Source organism: Haliotis asinina, chromosome 12, assembly GCF_037392515.1.
Source record: "Haliotis asinina isolate JCU_RB_2024 chromosome 12, JCU_Hal_asi_v2, whole genome shotgun sequence".
NCBI lineage: Eukaryota > Metazoa > Mollusca > Gastropoda > Lepetellida > Haliotidae > Haliotis > Haliotis asinina.
This window is the reverse complement of record NC_090291.1, coordinates 13,692,638-13,711,313: the sequence shown is the minus strand read 5'-3', so window position 1 is coordinate 13,711,313 and position 18,676 is coordinate 13,692,638. Positions and strand designations below refer to the sequence as shown.

At 39.3% G+C, this 18,676-nt stretch overlaps 1 protein-coding gene across 1 annotated transcript in view; it reads left to right on the top strand.

The window, feature by feature from the left end:
- LOC137259047 (DNA replication licensing factor mcm4-A-like) overlaps positions 1–18,676 on the top strand; it is a 305,374-nt gene that overhangs the window by 175,827 nt on the left and 110,871 nt on the right. The gene's annotated exons all lie outside the window — the stretch shown is intronic.

Sequence of the window (18,676 nt, the reverse complement as noted above, 5' to 3'; positions counted from 1 at the left end):
TGATATTTGTGAAGTTTACGTTCAAAGATTACAAACACTGAAAATAGAAATAAAGAATATCCACAGTCCAGATGTTTTCTCCAAGAGGCTTTTCTAATGGTCGCTTGTTAATATATGCTCCAGTGGCAGCGTCTATCACTATCATGGAAGCTTTTGTAGCGTGTTAGCAGATTACCACTGAATCAATCGTGATCATTACTGTTATTCCCATGAGCTCTCAGAATGAAAAAATGTGGTTAGGAGTGGCATCTCCATAAAGCTTTCCTGACTTGTGAAGAAAGCATCACAAATCCATATCATTAGAATCCCAATTTTATTCTGTACCTTAAAGCATATGTTTGGTTGAAACTGCTTAATCTGATATCACTAGAGTCAAAATCGTTGGCAATTTGGCAGCCACATATTTATTTAATTTTTTTTTTGTTCGCATGTGTTACTGTGTTGCCTTAAACCTGCTCCTTGTGCGCCTCCAGGGCGCCAGTGGTGTGATAACTGTCACTTAGGCACCTTTCCAATAATCTCTATCCTGATGCATTCTTTCTCTTGCCATCGATAATCTCAGGTTTAGTTTCAAAATATGAATGTAAAAAAATACAACTTGAAGAATTAAATATTAAATAAACAGTAGAAAATAGAATTTAAAACTCATTGAAATGCGTGATTCTAATAGAGGAGGTGAATAGATTTTGCATTGAGAGTAGTAATTATCTCAGCTACATGAAAGGAAAGATATTTCTTTTAACAACAGTCTGAAACATATATGTTTCTTTTGAGCATCATGTGTGTTATTTGCTAATCCTAATCCAGCTACATCTAGCTGTTGTTGATGTTTATCTGTAGTGTAGCACAATCGATACCTCTCATGGTTATTGTCCACTTGATAATGGTGTCAGGAGTTTAAGGAAAATTTCTCTCTGCCCCATACACCAAAAAATTGTTATCCGCACACATATTTGTATACTTACATGTAGAGACTATACTTATATTTTAAAGAAAACGTAAGTCGATATTTAGAATTTGAAATGGTACTCAAACTGCCTGGGACTGTCTCTATCTCTGTCTGTGTATGTGTATCCGGACCAATACAAGCCCATTGACACACCATCTACCAAAGTCAAAAAACGTTTACTCGATCCGAGACGTTCAGGCTTTGCTTTATCACCTTGGTGATGAGTACCGGGAAATAACACGTACCATATTTTAGCGGCTATTGGTATGACGCAGATAGGGCAGTAACTTTGGCGTTCCTCTTTCTGGACAGGCGTTCTATCCTTTACATCAAGGCTGCATCAGGTCTGAATGAGTTGATGTAGATTTCATTTAGCAACAACCGAGAAACGATGAACACATGTTGTTCTAGTAAACGTCAACTCATGTTATAACGCCGTGGGCATCAACTGCAGCTGTGTCGAGTCAACCAAATACTTCTCATCTGACACTAGATAGCATGATATACCATGTTTCAGTCACGTATAAATATGTGTGTGTTTTTGTCTTGTCTACCACCTTGTGTTGCACATCTTGGTGTTTCTTTAACCGGTTTCCGATAGTGTCTGGCTATTTTGGGTGTGATGCACACGTTGCTTAGTCGACGAGAGTGACGCAAGGGGCGTTAATTGAATAATTCGTCAAAGGAGACATCTAGATAGGTTTTGCAGCTGGTTTTGTTTCCAGTGATAGCAATCCTACTTAGCGGGTCATTAACTGAATCCTAGGTAAGTCGGGTAAGGCATTAGTAACACTGGCAATGTGAATCTTCACTGTGGAAAACTTCTGCATGAGACTATAATGTATGATCCTTGCATAAAAGGGTTTCACAATGTGTCAGCACGGTCTGAAAGTGTGGTGATATTTCTCAGTAGCATTCTGCTTTATGCTGGACCCATATATTGTTGTCAGTTAGAAATCTTATGCTCACGAACAATCCTTTGCCTGCCAAGCCTCTGTCCAAACGTACATGAAGAACCCGTCATGTAAAAGATTTCTGTTTTAAAACTTGCTTTTATCATCATCAGCAGCAGCAACATCAGCAACAGCAACAGCAACAGCAACAGCAACAGCAGCAGCAGCATTGTATGTTTCGTATATATATCCATGTGTAAAACAATCGAGAAAAAGCATGCATATGTGCCACATTTAGAATATAAATATTATTATATGAATAGATACTTTAAGACTAAATACAAGCAATTTTAAGAAAGATACAGAGGGTTTTTTCACTTGTTCTCGTCAATTCAATAAATATTTGAACATGAGGATAATTACGACAGTATTGGGGTGAAGCTCTAACACGATACGCACTGTAAATAGGGGGAATTTATGTAATATGGAATTCATCTTCTAGTTCAGTCACACAGGAACTAAAAACGCACTTTCATTGTTTGGGGACTAAAAGTACGAATTAAGATTGGAATCGTGTACACTACAACGACGTTTTGTCAAACATCTACGTGAATCTTTTGAACTAATATTTAACAAATACTATTTTTCAAGAAAAAGCTAGTCTATATCGTTGAATATAAAGAACGCCAAGGACTTGGAAAAAGCTATAAATTGATACCATTCTTGATAATAAATGTCCCTTGCAACGCTGTTTAAATTATCAAGAAAACATGTTTGTTACCAATATCGTCTGCTATCCATACATTGCCGAAACCGTATCTAAATAACAACATTTTCAGGCAGTTTATGTCCCCATTATCATCAAGTCTTCTTAACATTTCATAAAATTTCCTTTCATATCTATATGGCGGTTGACATAAAGAAAGAAGGCTATATTATCACATGTTTCAATCGATCGCATTCTATCAATGCGGCTTTATATGATGTCCTAGAACAAATAAACCTTCCCAATTGGTTTTCTTTGTTCCCATTCCCAAAGCTCAGCTCCATTATGAAAGTGTAGGGTTAATCTCACCATTAACCCTTTCAACCTGTTCCGTACAGTTTGATAGGATGTCCTCGTACCTTGCCGGCTGTGCCCTCACCCGTGGCAGTACGATCACGCAACTGCAGTGACGATCTTGGGCTGCAGTGGTAACTCGAGGTCTGCCTGTATGGGGACGGTCGTTTGTTGTAGCTGTTTGGTTGCAACGAGCTGCAAGCCATGATATCTTGCTCAGAGTAACATTCATCCTGGCAAGAAAGGATTGTTAATCTCCAGCATGCATTCTTTCAATGAGTCAAGACTTGATGTAGTGACCTTGAAACTCCCTCAAAACGAATACTATTTTCTGTACTGCAGTAGTAATCTGGATTTTTATTGCCAGTAAATGCTCTTTGCTGCAGAATTTCAACTGGAAGGTGATTTCTGTTGCGGTGTGTGCCTTTCTAATCCTTATAAGAAATATCATCAAAATCAACATTTTCAGGTAAAATCGAATTTTTGCTTGTGCAATTGTGTAAAATCATGTTATCATCACCCTTGTTGAATAGTTTGACGAATGTTTGAACACAACAGGTAATCAATAGATTTCTTAAATACAAATCACCTATCCGTTCCCTTTTTTTGGATAGTATATATACACAAACGACATACAGATTAATTCATAAGACATCTCCGTGACTTTCCCTAATATGCCTATTAGAGTCAGGTAGTGCATACTTCAAGAATTAACAGACAGATATGTGTCATGTCCCAACATTCTCCCCTGGCTGTGATTCTGGGGCCTGTTTCACAAAACTCTCGTAAGCTTAAGATCCCGTAACTTATCTCGTAGCATCCGTAGCTCCCGTGTTACAGTATAGTTCAGTACAATGGTTATATGAGAAAACTTACGAGATCTTAGGCTTACGAGAGTTTTGTGAAACGGGGCCCTGGAACCGTCACAAAGTGTCAGTTCCATGCCACTTCATATGTACACAGCAGCTTTAAACCAAACTCATTCACTCACTCGCTAATTGGATTCACAGCAGTTCAAAATACATTAATATAAATTCCAGGCCCTCATCTATTACAGTGACATTATTTACAAGCACAAATCCATCACTTTTGCTTTAGTTGTCTTCTGTTATTGAACTTACAACATATACAAATAGAACAGTGTTAACAAATGATGTCCCTCTGTTGTATGTGGACCCGTGAAGGTCCCGGGGTAGAACAGGCCTTCAGCAACCCAGGCTTGCCATAAAAGGCGACTATGCTCGTCGTAAGAGGCGACTAACGGGATCGGGTGGTCAGACAAGCTGACATGGTTGCTACATGTCCTCGGCTCCCAATTGTGCAGATCGATGCTCATGTTGTTGAACACTGGATTGTCTGGTCCAGACTCCATTATTTACAAACCGCCGCCATATAGCTGGAATATTGCTGAGTGCGGTGTAAAACTAAACTCATTCACTGTTGTAAGTGGTGTCATGCTGCTTATAGACCCATTCAAGTAAAGAGGAACATCAGACATGGGCTCAAACACTGCACCTGTTTAGGGAATTTAGCCCGAGTCGTTGACCTGAAGAGCTGCCGCTTTCATCTCGGAGTCACCCAGAAACTCCGGACACATCTCTTTTGTTGCAGCCTCATCATCAGTCTGCACCAACAATCAATACTGATTACATCAGTTCAGAGGGTGTTGTAGCTGCAGGTAAAAGGCATCAAATGGAACTCATTTCGGTGCACATTTTCACATCATGATGGTGAAACAAATCATTCTGGTCCTGAACTAATGTGTTAGATTTAGGTAACAATTGACGTCATTGGACCGACATGCCCTGATTTAAATACCTCTCTCACTTCTTGAATGTCAAACAAATTATTTTAAGATGGTTAAGACAGCATAGATTTGAATACAAATTTCAAATGTTAAAACTTCCTTTGAAAGAAGACATGTACTTCGATGTCTGTATACCATACATGTTAATGTATTTACTTTCACACTCCCGTATAAAATCATTAATTGTCAAAGTCTTTCTAGGCCATGATGTACGAGCCAGTAGATTCTCACTCTAGAGTTCTTAAATGTCAAACTAATCAGCTAAAGCAGCAACACTTTTTCACATTCTCAAATTTTACCAACGGGTGAGTGAGTTATTTGAACACAAATTCCAAAATGTTTTAACTATCTTTTTGAAGAGGCCAGGTACTTTCTATACTTATATTCTATGTACCTATACACTTTACTATGAAGATCATTCATCGTCTGTCTCGGTCCACACCAAAATGTCATCAATCATACTTCACTTTATCGATTATTGATATTGCTGGAATATTGCTGAAAGCGGCCTAAAACTAAACTCACTCACTCACTCGCTCACTCCAGTCTAAAAGTGAGGCTTGGTGTACTCTGAAAGACTGAAGTGCATTTGATAACCACAAGCAAGTGTCCGAGAAAAAAATTGTTGATTTTATATAATTACGATATGATCACATGCTGATCGCCATTGTATAGGACCCGCGAAGATCCGGATTAGCATTGGCTGCGGAGAAAACACGCCTTTCAGCCATTTGTAACTGTATACGTGTTATTAATCAATGTAAGGATACGAAGAAAACTTGCGAGTTGGAAAATATCAGCTGAAACCTCGCGATATTACTTTCATATGATCTTTATCTGATTTAAGTGTGGATGCTATTTCAGCTCTAATATGTAGCTATGAAACAAATCTTACTTAAATACACAAGTTCTAATTACAGTCCTTTTCACAAAATGGACATTTGGCATTTTCAGTCGCTTTTCATTCCTTTCATGTAAAGCTGTTTGCTTTCCCTCTCTTGAAATTCACTCATGGATACATTTGAAAAACAGGTATGGGAGAATGTCAAGCACAGCGGCATGGCTCAGGTTCAGTCTGTAGATTGTTATCGACCGCCTCATAATAGCAACACAAGACTCCAAAGAGCGATCACTAAACGTTTACGTTTTCAAACAGTTTTATATATTTATATAGTTTGAAGAATATGTTTACTATTACGTCTTTGACTTCAAAAGTTGCAGTGAAAAACTCTACTTTGCAAAAAGAAATAACCATGCAAAAATGAAAAGACTGTTGTCCCTTAAAGGTTAGTGTCGTGATATGGATGTTATTAATGTCAGTCTAAATACCCAGAAAGCGGTTTAATGTTGATAACGCTTTAAACAATGCTATTCTAGTTTTTCTGAACGTGGCCTTCATTCGGATGTCAACATATCTCAGAACGGAGTAGGGTGGAATAAAGTGAACATAAATATAATATAATTTTTTCTATGTCGTAACGACGAGGTAATTGTATTCTTATCTTCAGACATTAGCTAGAATATATCCCACAATCATGTTTGCCTGATTTCATGTATCAACATACCCGGCGAAGCGTTTTCCATCGTATCAACCACTGTTTCTCAGTTCCAAACTCGACTGTGATAGGCTTTCGTATCTTGAATATTACAGAGGGTGCGTGGACAATTCTTTTTTTAAATCCTATTCCGTTAGTGCTTAGATAAAAAAAGGAACGTGAGGAATTATGACACGTCACTGTTACATAACACTAACTATCTATATCCGTGAAGATCCACGATAGGCTCTGGATTGTTGTTCATGTCAGTCACCGGTTTCTCTGGTCCAGACTCAACTGTGACTGGTGTTCATATTATAGCTTAAATATTACAGAGGGTTGAACAGGCAACGAAAAACCAAATCCGATTCCGATGTCCAGAAAGTGAGGAATTGTCACAAATCACTGTTACCTGCGCAAAACTAACAATCTACATCGTATTGCTAAGTACGGCGTCAAACAACAAACTAACAACTCACTAGCGGCAAAGACCAACTGAGGAGTCTCATTTTCATACACAAGTTCTAATTACAGTCCTTTTCACAAAATGGACATTTGGCATTTTCAGCCGCCTTTCATTCCTTTCATGTCAAGCCGTTTGCTTTCCCTCTCTTGAAATTCACTCATGGATACATTTGAAAAACAGGTATGAGAGAATGTCAAGCACAGCGGTATGGCTGCCTGATTCCACCTGGTAACCTGATTCCACCAGGGTTTCCTGATTTCGACTAGGGTTCCTCAAATGGACAGAAGAACACAGTCTACAGTTTGTGCGCGTCGCCATACTGCTGCTGATTATTTCTGAAAGCTTCAAAAACATATGATAAAAATTGCATTTCACTTTTAACATTATAATTTGGTTATGTTATTCCTGCACCGTGGTCCACATTTTGCCTAATCTGACAATGTGGAGTCTTATAGTTAACTGTCAGGTATTTGATAATGGAGGTTCAAGTTAACAAGGACCACTTATGTGGGCGTCACGAAATGTGTTATTTGCATATAAAGAAGTTTTTCGAATTCAGTTTCATGGGTCATATCATTTGTGCCCTCTGAACATTAGCAGTCTCTTTTATTTTCAAATTCCTATTGGGATTTTACTTACGTTTCCCAGCATACTATTGTCTGTCAGTTTCAAAATTGTGACATATAACGCATCCTCCATATAGATCTTGGGTCAAGTACAAATTCTAAATAGTTATATGCTTTCATTTTAATTTCAATTCATACTTCTTGTTGTGACTCTCAACTTTCCTTCCCCCTTTGGTATTCTCATTGTCCTTCAGCAATTAATGAAACATTTTCAAAGGTCATTAGTAATGAGAAAAGATGCACAAAAACGGCAATAGGTTGTTATTCCTTTGAAGGCACCTCCTACCAGTCGAACAAATTGTGAAAATCACCTCAGGGTGATTTAAGTGGGAATTCCATCAATGGCGTCCTTGCGATGACGTCTGTCAAAATCTCTGATTGTCTTGTTTCTTTCTCTCAACATCACAAGTATCTTCAGAGCAAGTAATCAAACCTTATAAACCTAACACCAAAATATCAGAAGAATGGCTTAAGTCATCTCATATACACTTTAAAGACCCCGTATAACTTTAAGAGCCGTGAAGGGATTCTGATTTAAGTTTTTTACATTTTTTCCACGAGTTACTGTAAGAGAAGCAAAAAGTATTTGACATGACAAGTGCTCGTGTATTGCAACATAAGTCATATTTGGGATTTCACAATTCTAGTAACTTTTTCGGTTGAGTCCCTTCCGGGATTCGAACCCGCAACTTCAGAGTCAGGCACCTAATCGCCAGCACTCAAAGTCAGCCGCCTAGCCCGCTCAGCCACCGAGACTTCCACAAAAATGAAAGTCGGACAACTGGCAGTCTAGACTGTGGGCTTTGTGCACACCTCTGATAAGTGTGAATTGACACGGCTCCCACGGCTATGATTACACAATGCCATTTGACATATGTTGCATTTGACCACTTTCTAAATGGCATCGTGTATACATACATATTTTGAAGTTATGTAATTATCTCTTTAAACCAGCAGGTCCAACTATGTTCTTTTAATGTATCACTAAATATCAATATGGCTTAAGGTTTACCTGACAGTTGTTAATGCCTCGCCTACATCAATTCCTCGCTCCCTTCTGTACCAACCCACTCGCCTACAAGCTCGGAACCTCTACGTCGTCGTTTTTGATGTAGGCGTGTGCATCATCCATGTTGTGGTTCGAAGGTTTCATTTTACTCAACTTTCACCAACAATGGTTCATGGGTGAAGTGGAATACAACTTGTATACATACAACAAGATGACATTGGAGAGAGACAAATGCATGAGATTGGATCATGTACAACACAACAGATATAAACATTCATATACACAAAGATGTCATTAGAAAATGATACAAATATTTAATTTCACGTTTTGACAAATCTTAAACATTTTTAACTTTTGCCGTTTGCCAACTTTGTGTTCTTTATGTAACAGTTCTGAGCAGTCATCATCCTCCTGATTGCTGTAAGTGGACATCAACACACAACAGACAGTTCTCAGCTACACTATTAGCCAATGTTAATCAACATGTACACATCGTGAATTTATCGTCTCAAGTCGGAATCACGGTACTGGAAAAGGGCACTTCAAAGACTCTCAGAAAACGTTTGCATTGGAAACCGAAACTGCCATGGATCGATCATGGTAGCGACACACCTTCCAGACGGCGCCATAACTGCCACACAGATTTTATCATGTACATTTGTCACAAAAATCAGCGAGAATTGTGTCTAACGGAGATATATTTCCATTTCAAACAATCAGTTGGTATAAATAGACTGATGTCCTGTACTCCCAATGGATACAGTGTAACACGTTTAGATTGCACCGGTGCATTGCAGCTCAGTACGTCATTATGAGTATGTCATGCTGGGCCAGTTACTTCCATTTTACATTCTAATTATACATATTCAAGTGAGACAGCCTTGTTCAAAGCCTTGTTCCAGTCATGTTCTCAATGCCACACGCGGCAAACACTGAAGGTCAGTTTGGTCGTATTTAAGATTCTGTAGAAATAGTGCCCGTCTCGAATATAGATTTTAGTTTAACGCTTATCGGGATTCAGATTAGATTATACAAGCAGCCGAGAGACACATACTTCTATATTTCGCTGCTTTTGTCTGCAAACCACTTTGGACTGGATAGCATTGTTGGCTGTTTATTCAGTTTAAAGTTGCAAGATCGTTGGCAACTAGGCAGTCTTCATGTGCAACTGTGTTGCCTTCAGCCTGATCCCGGTCAGCTTCCATGGAGCCGGGGATGTGATAACTGTCACTTCAGCACCTTGCAGGAAACTCTATTCTGCTTCATTCTTTGTTTTGACAACGATAATCCCAAGTGTAGTTTCCAAATATCAATGCCGGACTGACTGACTTAGTTATAATGATGCTATCCTACAGGAATACCTCATTGGACCAAACTCTCGAGACATTTTATCAGAAACATTGAATCCGGAGCGTTCAGGCGTTGTTTTAATCCCTTGAAAATGGGCATCGGGCAGGGAAAAAACATGTACCATATTTTTCGGTATGACACAGAAAAGGTTGGTAGACGATTTGTCCACTAAGCCAAGGATGCATCAGGTCACAATAATTTGATGCACATTTTGATTGCTCACCTCCGTGTTTCTTTAAACGGTTTTCACTATAAACGGCTATCATTTAACTAAAATCGAAGGATGATTGTAATGAACCATGAGGATTTATTTAGTTGTGTCGACACTGTCTAATTCCAGCACATAACTACAATGCACTCCACACAGAATGCTGCACCACATCTCTGCCATGGAAACATGTGTTTGTCTTGCCAATCAGCTTGCGTTGCTCATCTAAGTGTTTCTTTAAACGGTTTCCACTAGAAACTGCTATTTTTCACTATAAAGCAAATCTTTTTTTTACTGCACAGACCATCATTAATTTTCTTACAAAAGGATATTCCGGGCTTCTCAAAGCATTACCGATGTCATCACAAAGATAGAGGTTATAGAAATGTGTTTTTATCTTGTGACGAGAAAACATTTTTGATCACCGAACATCTTATATCTAACACGCCTTGCGCAAAGAAACCTCAAGAACCCCTCAAGTTAACGATTAAGTCTTTTAAACTTTTCCTCAGTAGGGATTACACGGTATTCATCTCAAATTCTTATTAACAGTTTATGTCCTATTTATCGCTTTGTTTTGTTTGTTTGGGTTTTTTTTTTTTGCTTTGTCTTGGGTTCCTATTATGTATGTATGTATGTATGTATGTATGTATGTATGTATGTATGTATGTATGTATGTTTCTTTTTTACCACTGCATTGTAAATTCATGCACACTTGGTATATACACACGGTACATACATATTAATACATATGGTATCATCCTAATATTTTCAATAAAGTGGTATACGTTTCAAGGACTAGCCACGAGATATTTGGTTCTGTCCCATGATATTTGAAGAACTACCATGCATCGAAAATGTGTTCTCATCCAATATCTTCTGATCTCTCTAGTTGTGATTCTTGAGCCGTCACAAAATGTCAGCGCTATACCCCTTCAAACGTACACAGTAGAGATGAACCAAACTCACTCACTCGGTAATGTAAACCATGGTGCCACTACCACATCTAATACCAGCATCGTGATTTTCAATCCAAGGTTATCAAATATTACTGTACGGTTAATTAACACCGTAACCCTATCCATCAACTGTAAAAGGGTGTTTTAGCTACATTCAAGCGAAAGAAGAACAGCAATGCTCAGACACTGTTCCTATTTAGGGATCTGAACCCATATCCTTGACGTGAAGAGCTAAAGCGTTCACCACGGGGCTACCCAAACGCTCCCCCTTTTATATAGAAGACATCAGATATATCTCTTATGCTATATCCGTGCAGACAGACCATCAACCTGCACTGTCAGTCAATATTGATTACATGAGACATCAAATGAAACTCATTTCGGTGCACATTTTTACACCATGAAGGTGAACCAAATCGTTTTGTCTGGATCTGAACTAATGTGCTTGAGTTATATATCAATTGACGTCATTAGACTGACATGCCCTGATGTACAAAGGATATCATTTGAGAGTTCTTTAATGTCACAGAAATCATTAAAAGATTATACAGGCAGCAAAACGTCTAGACATTTTCTTTAGACATCGTTACGTCTAATTTAAAAAAGAGAAGTTTCATCTCTCATAATTATTTGGGTACCAGTGACAAGCCACCTCCTCGTAGTGGTTTCTTGGTAACACTATGAGCTTGCCAACCTCCGTGTGGACCAGTTTCCTGTGTCGGTGAACTTTTGGTTGAATGTGTCAGGAAGTCTCAAGCCATTAATCTTATGACTTCAACAAAACTGGCAGATATTCCAATTTCCTACTCTGTTCATGATCACAAGACCCTAAATTTCTCAAATTTCTCGCCTAATGCGAGATTGAGGACGAAGTCTTGCCCATGAATCAGTTGAAGATATTGTGTCTGAACTCAGATGCCAAGCAGGTGTCATGGAAACTTTGCTTTTACACTATGTTCTCTATATATGGTACCCTCTTCAACTCTTCAGCTGGCTGATCTGCAGGCTCTTTATGATGAACTTCGTAAACCCTGTATTATTATGGGTGATCTAAATGACCACAGCCCGCTCTGAGGTGGTTCGGCTACACACTCTACAAGGTGCATGATACTGCTACAGGAGCTGATGATATATATCATCAACTCCTGGCGCATATACCATAATGAGATGACTAATTTCTAGAGGCTCTCTTACATACTTGTGATGACATTTGGACATCAAGGAAAGATTCCTACTTCATGACGTAACACTAATTGTTCCTGTTCCTAAACCTGTGCGGGATGATCCTGGTCCTGATTCAAATTATAGGCCGATTTCACCTACTAGCTGTGTTTGCAAAACCATGGAACGCTTGATTAATAATGGTCTCGTTTGGTACTTGAAAACCAATAATCTTCTGACTGATATACAATGTGGTCTTCGTAAAAACCGTAGTACCTTTGATCGTTTAGTGCGTTTGGAATCTGTTGTTAAAAATGCCATAATTAATAAACAACACGCAGTGTCAATCTTTTTCGATCTAGGAAAAGCATGATTACACGATGCCATTTAGAAAGTGGTCAAATGCAACCTATGTCATATTTGGGATTTCACTTTCTCAGTAAAGTACAAATACTAGTACTTCTTTTGGGTGAGTCCCATCCGGGATTCGAACCCGCACCCTCAGAGTCAGGCACCTAATCGCCAGCACACAAAGTCAGCCGCCTAACCCGCTCAGCCACCGCGACTTCCACAAAAATGAAAGTCGGATAACTGGTAGTCTAGACTGCGGGCCTTGTGCACCCCTCTGAAAAGTGTGAATTGGCACGGCTCCCACGGCCGAAAGCTATGATTACACAATGCATGGTTGAGCCTGCAAAAGCAACTTAACAAGGCTTTAGACTTGTGTCTTACAGAACTCCTGTTGACAGTCTCTATTTTGAGGCCGATGAGCCGTCCCTTGCCCAACGGCGTATAAAATTATCCTTGCAGTGTACCGCAAAATTATATTCTAATGAGCTAAACACTGCATTTAGCTGTGTTTTCAATCCTGTCTGTGAGGATCTATACAATAAAAAGTCTTCTCTCGTTCCGCCTCTGGGACTAAAAATCAAACCTTTCCTTTCTGCTGCTGGCATTGAGCTCGAAAATATAGCTCCTTCCCATCTCTGCTTTCTACTCCTCCTTGGCAATTAGTGAGGCCACAGGTAGATCTAACTCTTACAAAGTTTAAAAAGTTCGCAACTAATGAATTACACTATAAACAGGGGCATAATCAAATATAGTACATACAAATCCATATTTACTGATGGGTCCATGGATGGTGGCGCATATGCCACTGTCACTGGATCCAGAACAATATCTTCCAGAATACCAGATCACAGCTCATTTTCTACAGCCGAAGCAAATGCAATATTAGTAGTCTTAAGGTATATTCATGATTTCCGCAACAGTATATAATTTACTCAGACTCTATTTCGTGTCTTCAGGCTAAGGAAAATATTTCTTGTAAACATCAACTTTTAATAGAAATATCGGATAATAGAATGATCTTGCTACTGGCCAAATACGTCATCACCTTTTGTTGGTTACCAAGCCATGTTGGAATCTCTGGTGACACCACTTCTCATCCCATACTCTGGCTATAAAGCTACAATTAGATCTTATATCCGTGATCTGATGCAGAAGAAGTGGGACACTCAGGCAGATATAAATAAATTAAATGAAATAAAACAGTATGTTGGTTACACACACTTGAGTTGTCGGTCCGGATTTGAGGAGATCATTATGCGACAATGTGGCAGTGGCTATGCACGTTATACTTACAAATACCTGTTAAAAGATGAAGATCCTCCGTTCTGTATCCCTTGTGATGAGAGAGTCAAGCTGAGAGAGTCCTGCTTGACTGTTAAGGATCTTTTTAAGACGTTAATTCTCATTTAATTATTGTTTTCTAAGGAAATTGACTCCATTGTTGAGTTCTGAGTAATATGTTCTGTGGGCATGTATTTTAATAATTGGAAGATTAGTAGCTAGAACTGTTAGTGACTGTACCCTGAAAGAGGGTTGGAGTATTGTAAAATTATTGTCCTCCTGCGAGGTGGCGTAAGTCAAAAATAACACAGTCGATGTAAATTAAAGTCTACCGGTTTTATAAACGTAGTATTCTTGTTACTTAAATTTTGGCTAACATTTCTTACACTCGCCAGTGGCTGAAGGGATGGTCTAAATCCAGCTAGGGTCCATGCAAAGATACTGTAAGTCCCTATGGACCCTGGTATGATGATCAACCTTCTGTTGTTGGCATGCTATAGCCAGCTTGTATGTTGCACTGTCAAAATAGTGCTATTGGTTTTTAAAAACTTCCAGGATAGTTTTAATTCTAACTGTAACATGATGGTGGTTTTACTGCCCTTCTTCGACAGTTTTTTTTTCTCAATATACATATATTCCTTCTCTATGACAAAAATGTTCTCGTCACGATATGACTGCAATACTGCCGATGTGACGTTAAATATTAACTCACTCACTCTTAATTATTCATGAAACAAATTTTACGTAAATACACGAGTTCTAATTACAATCCTTTTCACAAAATGGATATTTTAAAACGCCTTTCATTCCTTTCGTGCCACGTTGTTTGCTTTCACTCTATTCAAACCCACATTTGAAAAAAAGTACGTGGGAATGTGAAGCACAGAAGCATGGCTGAAGTTTGATCTGTGTATTGATATCGACCAACGTCACACGTTAGCAACACCCGATTCCATTAAATCACGGTGTTTTCCTTGCAAACCTATTAAAACAACAAAGTGATTCTGTTTCTCTTGGTATATAAAGTGTAAACTAAGTTTTCAAACAGTTTTTATATATATTTATAGTTTGAAGTATATGTTTACTATTACAGCGTAGATTTCAGAAGTTCCACTGCTCTACTTTGCAAAAACAAACAACCATGTGGAAATGGAAGAGATTGTTTTCCATAAAAGGTCAATGATATGGATATTATATATCTGCCTAAGTACTATAAAAAGAGCTGAGTAACACTTAGTTAATACTGCTCTTGTTTATCTGGACGTGACCTTCAATGGGATGTCCCCAGACTCTCAGAAGGGATTAGGATGGAATAAAGTGAACATAAATATTGATTATTTTCCTATGTCGTAATGGCGAGGTAATTATATTCTTATCTATGGACATTTTCTGGAATATATCCCATAATCTCATATGCCGTTGGATCGGTTAGACAGGGTGATTACATGTATGAACGAACTCAGCAGATCGCTGTTCACCAATCACTGGTTTCTCTGTTCCAGACTCGACTCTGACAGGCTTTCATATTACAGCGTCAACATTACAGAGGGCGCCGTGGACAGCAACAACAACAACAACAACAACAACAACAAAAATCCGATTCCGATCATGCGCAGAAAAAAACGAAATTGAGGAATTGTAACACATCACTGTTAGATGCATAATACTAACTATACCCGTGAATATCCAGGTTAGATTTTATATTCAGCAAATCATGTTTGACGTCAGAGATTTCTTCGTAGGTAGGTACTGTTAGTCCCCATCGTCCCTAGTAGGTGATCTACCTTCAGTTGTTGGCGATCTATAGTCTATTTTGCTTTTGTGGTGTTCCCTATAGCTAAATATTTTAGAATTAATATTTTAGAATTAATTAGCACTGGACAAAGTAAAACGGAAAATAGAACACAATTCCTGTCAGTTTCAAAATTGTCACATAAAACGTATCCTGCATGGTTCCTGGTTCAGCTACAAATTGTTGTTAATAGTCATGGCAATTGATTTTGCAACCATCTGTGATTGTCAACATCCCTTCGACCTTGGATATTCTCATTGCCCTTCAACAGCCAAAGAGACACATGCGGTATGGTATTAATAATGAAGTAAGGAGAAGGACAAAGAACAGCAGGTTGTTATTTATTTGAAGGCACCTCCTGCCAGTCGAACTATTAAGGATGATAAGTTCATCTCAGGGTGATACAAGAGGGAATTCCGTCAAAGGCGTTCTTGCGATGGCTTCTGTCCAAATGTCTGATTGTCTTGTCTCCCTCTTTCAGTATCTTCAGTGCAACCAATCACCTGACTCCAGTCTGAACCAAAATATTTTAAGTCGTCATATATAACCTCTAAAGACTGCGTATCGCTTTAGGAGCCGTGACGGGATTCTGAATGCTGACCTTTCAGCCAATAGATTTCACAGTGGAACTAGTGATACATTACTGCGGGAATACAGAAGTTTCTCTAATCCAGCGATTTCCAACGCTTAAATCATGGATGTTTGAGTCATATCTAACAACAATCCCAGTTATGGCATCGTCCTGTCCGGTCTTACGTATATACGGCACAAGAACATTAGTGAGATTGAAGACCATTCCCCAAAATTATTTGGAATCAAGCATACAGTTCGGCCCTGGTTCGGTTTGTGGGTTAGTATTCGCTCATTACCCACCACTGGTTCACCACGAGGTATTGAACATGTAAAACGCATCTCTTCCTCTAGAATAGATTAACGTGATCTTTCAAATTGTCCTGTTCTCTGATATTCTTACGTAAAATTTCATTTGTTAGGTTTACTAGAACGTCGGGGCCGTACACATTCTGGATTCTAAATTCTGTGCAACTTAAAACGTTATTGCGCGTTGGATATTCAACAATTCAAAATCGATACGACCGGATTGACTTTTGAATTTAACTTCTTATCTGGTCGACAAGGTGCGTGTCCCAGTCTTCAAAGACGTCGCAATTTGTTGTGCAGAGTTTTGCCCCTTGGGTAAACCAAAAACCTAATATAACTGTGAAATCGAATCCTGAACCTCATTAGACCTGACTACGTTTATCAGCACTACGTCCTTGTTGATTTCATAAAAATGGTGAAGTTCCTCTTCATTTCGAGCTTTTTTTCCCACATCAGCTGACTCTCCATGATATAACTAGACTACAGTAAAGTTGGCGGAGTGGACTGTGCTGGTTAGGCGACTGACGTTTGTGTGCTGGCAATAAGTCATTTTCCAGGTTTGTAATTTAGAGTTATCTGCCCCTTACTCTGAGGGAGTTCGAATCCAGGTGGGCTCAACCCAACCCCAGTACAACCTGTACTTTACTGAGAAAATGTAAACCTAAATAGAACATTTATTACATTTGAGATACGATACACAGTGGTGTATTCCTACTGTTCTGAGGGTGCGGGTTCGAATCCCGGATGCGACTCAACCAAAAAAGTACTAGAATTTGTACTTTACTAAGACAGTGAAATCCCAAATATGACATATGTTGCGTTTGACCACTTTCTAAATGACACTGTAATCACCGTGATACATATCGTATCTCCACCCGTATCGCAGCATCAGCACGCAATACTTTGACCATATATCATCGTGACTAACACTCTAGTATGGGATACAGGTTTTTGGCAAAGGGGGAGTGCACATTTCATTTGCCCCCAAGGGTCAATGGTCATTATAAAAAGATTCAGGACAAAAGGTGGGGGTGCACCCCTGCCCTCCCCTCTGGATCCGCCTGTGTGACGATGCATGGTATCGCAGGTTGTGGCAATACCAGCTCTAGTAGACATGTGAGGCTGCTTAAACTTGACCTAACTTTATATTCTACCTATAACAGTACAGACAATACCGATTTATACTCTAACCTCTAGGCGTAAGGTCGCAATGACAAGTATCATGCTTTAACTATTTGAGGTTTGACGTGACCAGTGAGTTAAACCTCCCAACGTCTCCCCTTGGCCTATCCACCAAACCACGAAGAGGATAGGCCAACCATTTTCTCATAACGTATCCATGGTGACCTCGCCTCCGCCATTAATGTTTTCTGAGAAATGTCCTCAGAAGGACAAAGGGACTGGAATCATGGGATCAAACAGTGAAAGCCTACAAGCAGCCAGGGAGCAAATAGCAGTCTGATATAGGAGCATATTTTACGAGTCCTTCGTACACATTTGTTTCCACGTTGAGAATGAAGCTCCTTACTATGCTTCCTGGCAGTTCCAGGACGACCGAAAAAAATACATGAAACTTCCCTTTTGATTTGCAGTGACGTCTCTGGGTTTCGTATCGCTTGATCTGATGACCTACGAGTCCTTCGTACACATTTGTTTCCACGTTGAGAATGAAGCTCCTTACTATGCTTCCTGGCAGTTCCAGGACGACCGAAAAAAATACATGAAACTTCCCTTTTGATTTGCAGTGACGTCTCTGGGATTCGTATCGCTTGATCTGATGACCTACTACTAGGCGACCCGTTCCCAAATTACGTGCCTGAAGAAAACGTCTAACCATAAATTCTCCGCATTTATCATTCAGACCTTCTTGGGTCGACCCAAACTTGCATGAATCTAAACAGTTTGGATGAATCGTACCATACTGGATGAATCGTATCCATATTTGGGCGACTCATCTCCATATTTGGAGGAACGGTTCCCATATTTGGATGACACGTACCCATATTTTGATGACTAGTACCCATATTTGATTGACCAAACGCTCTGGCACTCCATTGCAATGGCTTTCTCTGCTAACTGCCTCTTGATGGAAGAAGCAACAAGGAACACAGTGCGGTGAGCTCACAATGATTCGTGGAAGTCATCCTCTAACAAGTGGCATCAATCAGCAGGCCACGGCTGCTATGGATCTGCCCATGTTCCCACTGGATAGGTCGGTGAGTTAATATAGTTTCATGCCATGTTTACAAATATTCCAGCAACATCACAGCAAGGGACTGCAGAAACAGGCTCCAAACATTGTACCAATCTGGGGAACTGAAAATGGGTAGCAAACACTCTCACTCCGTGA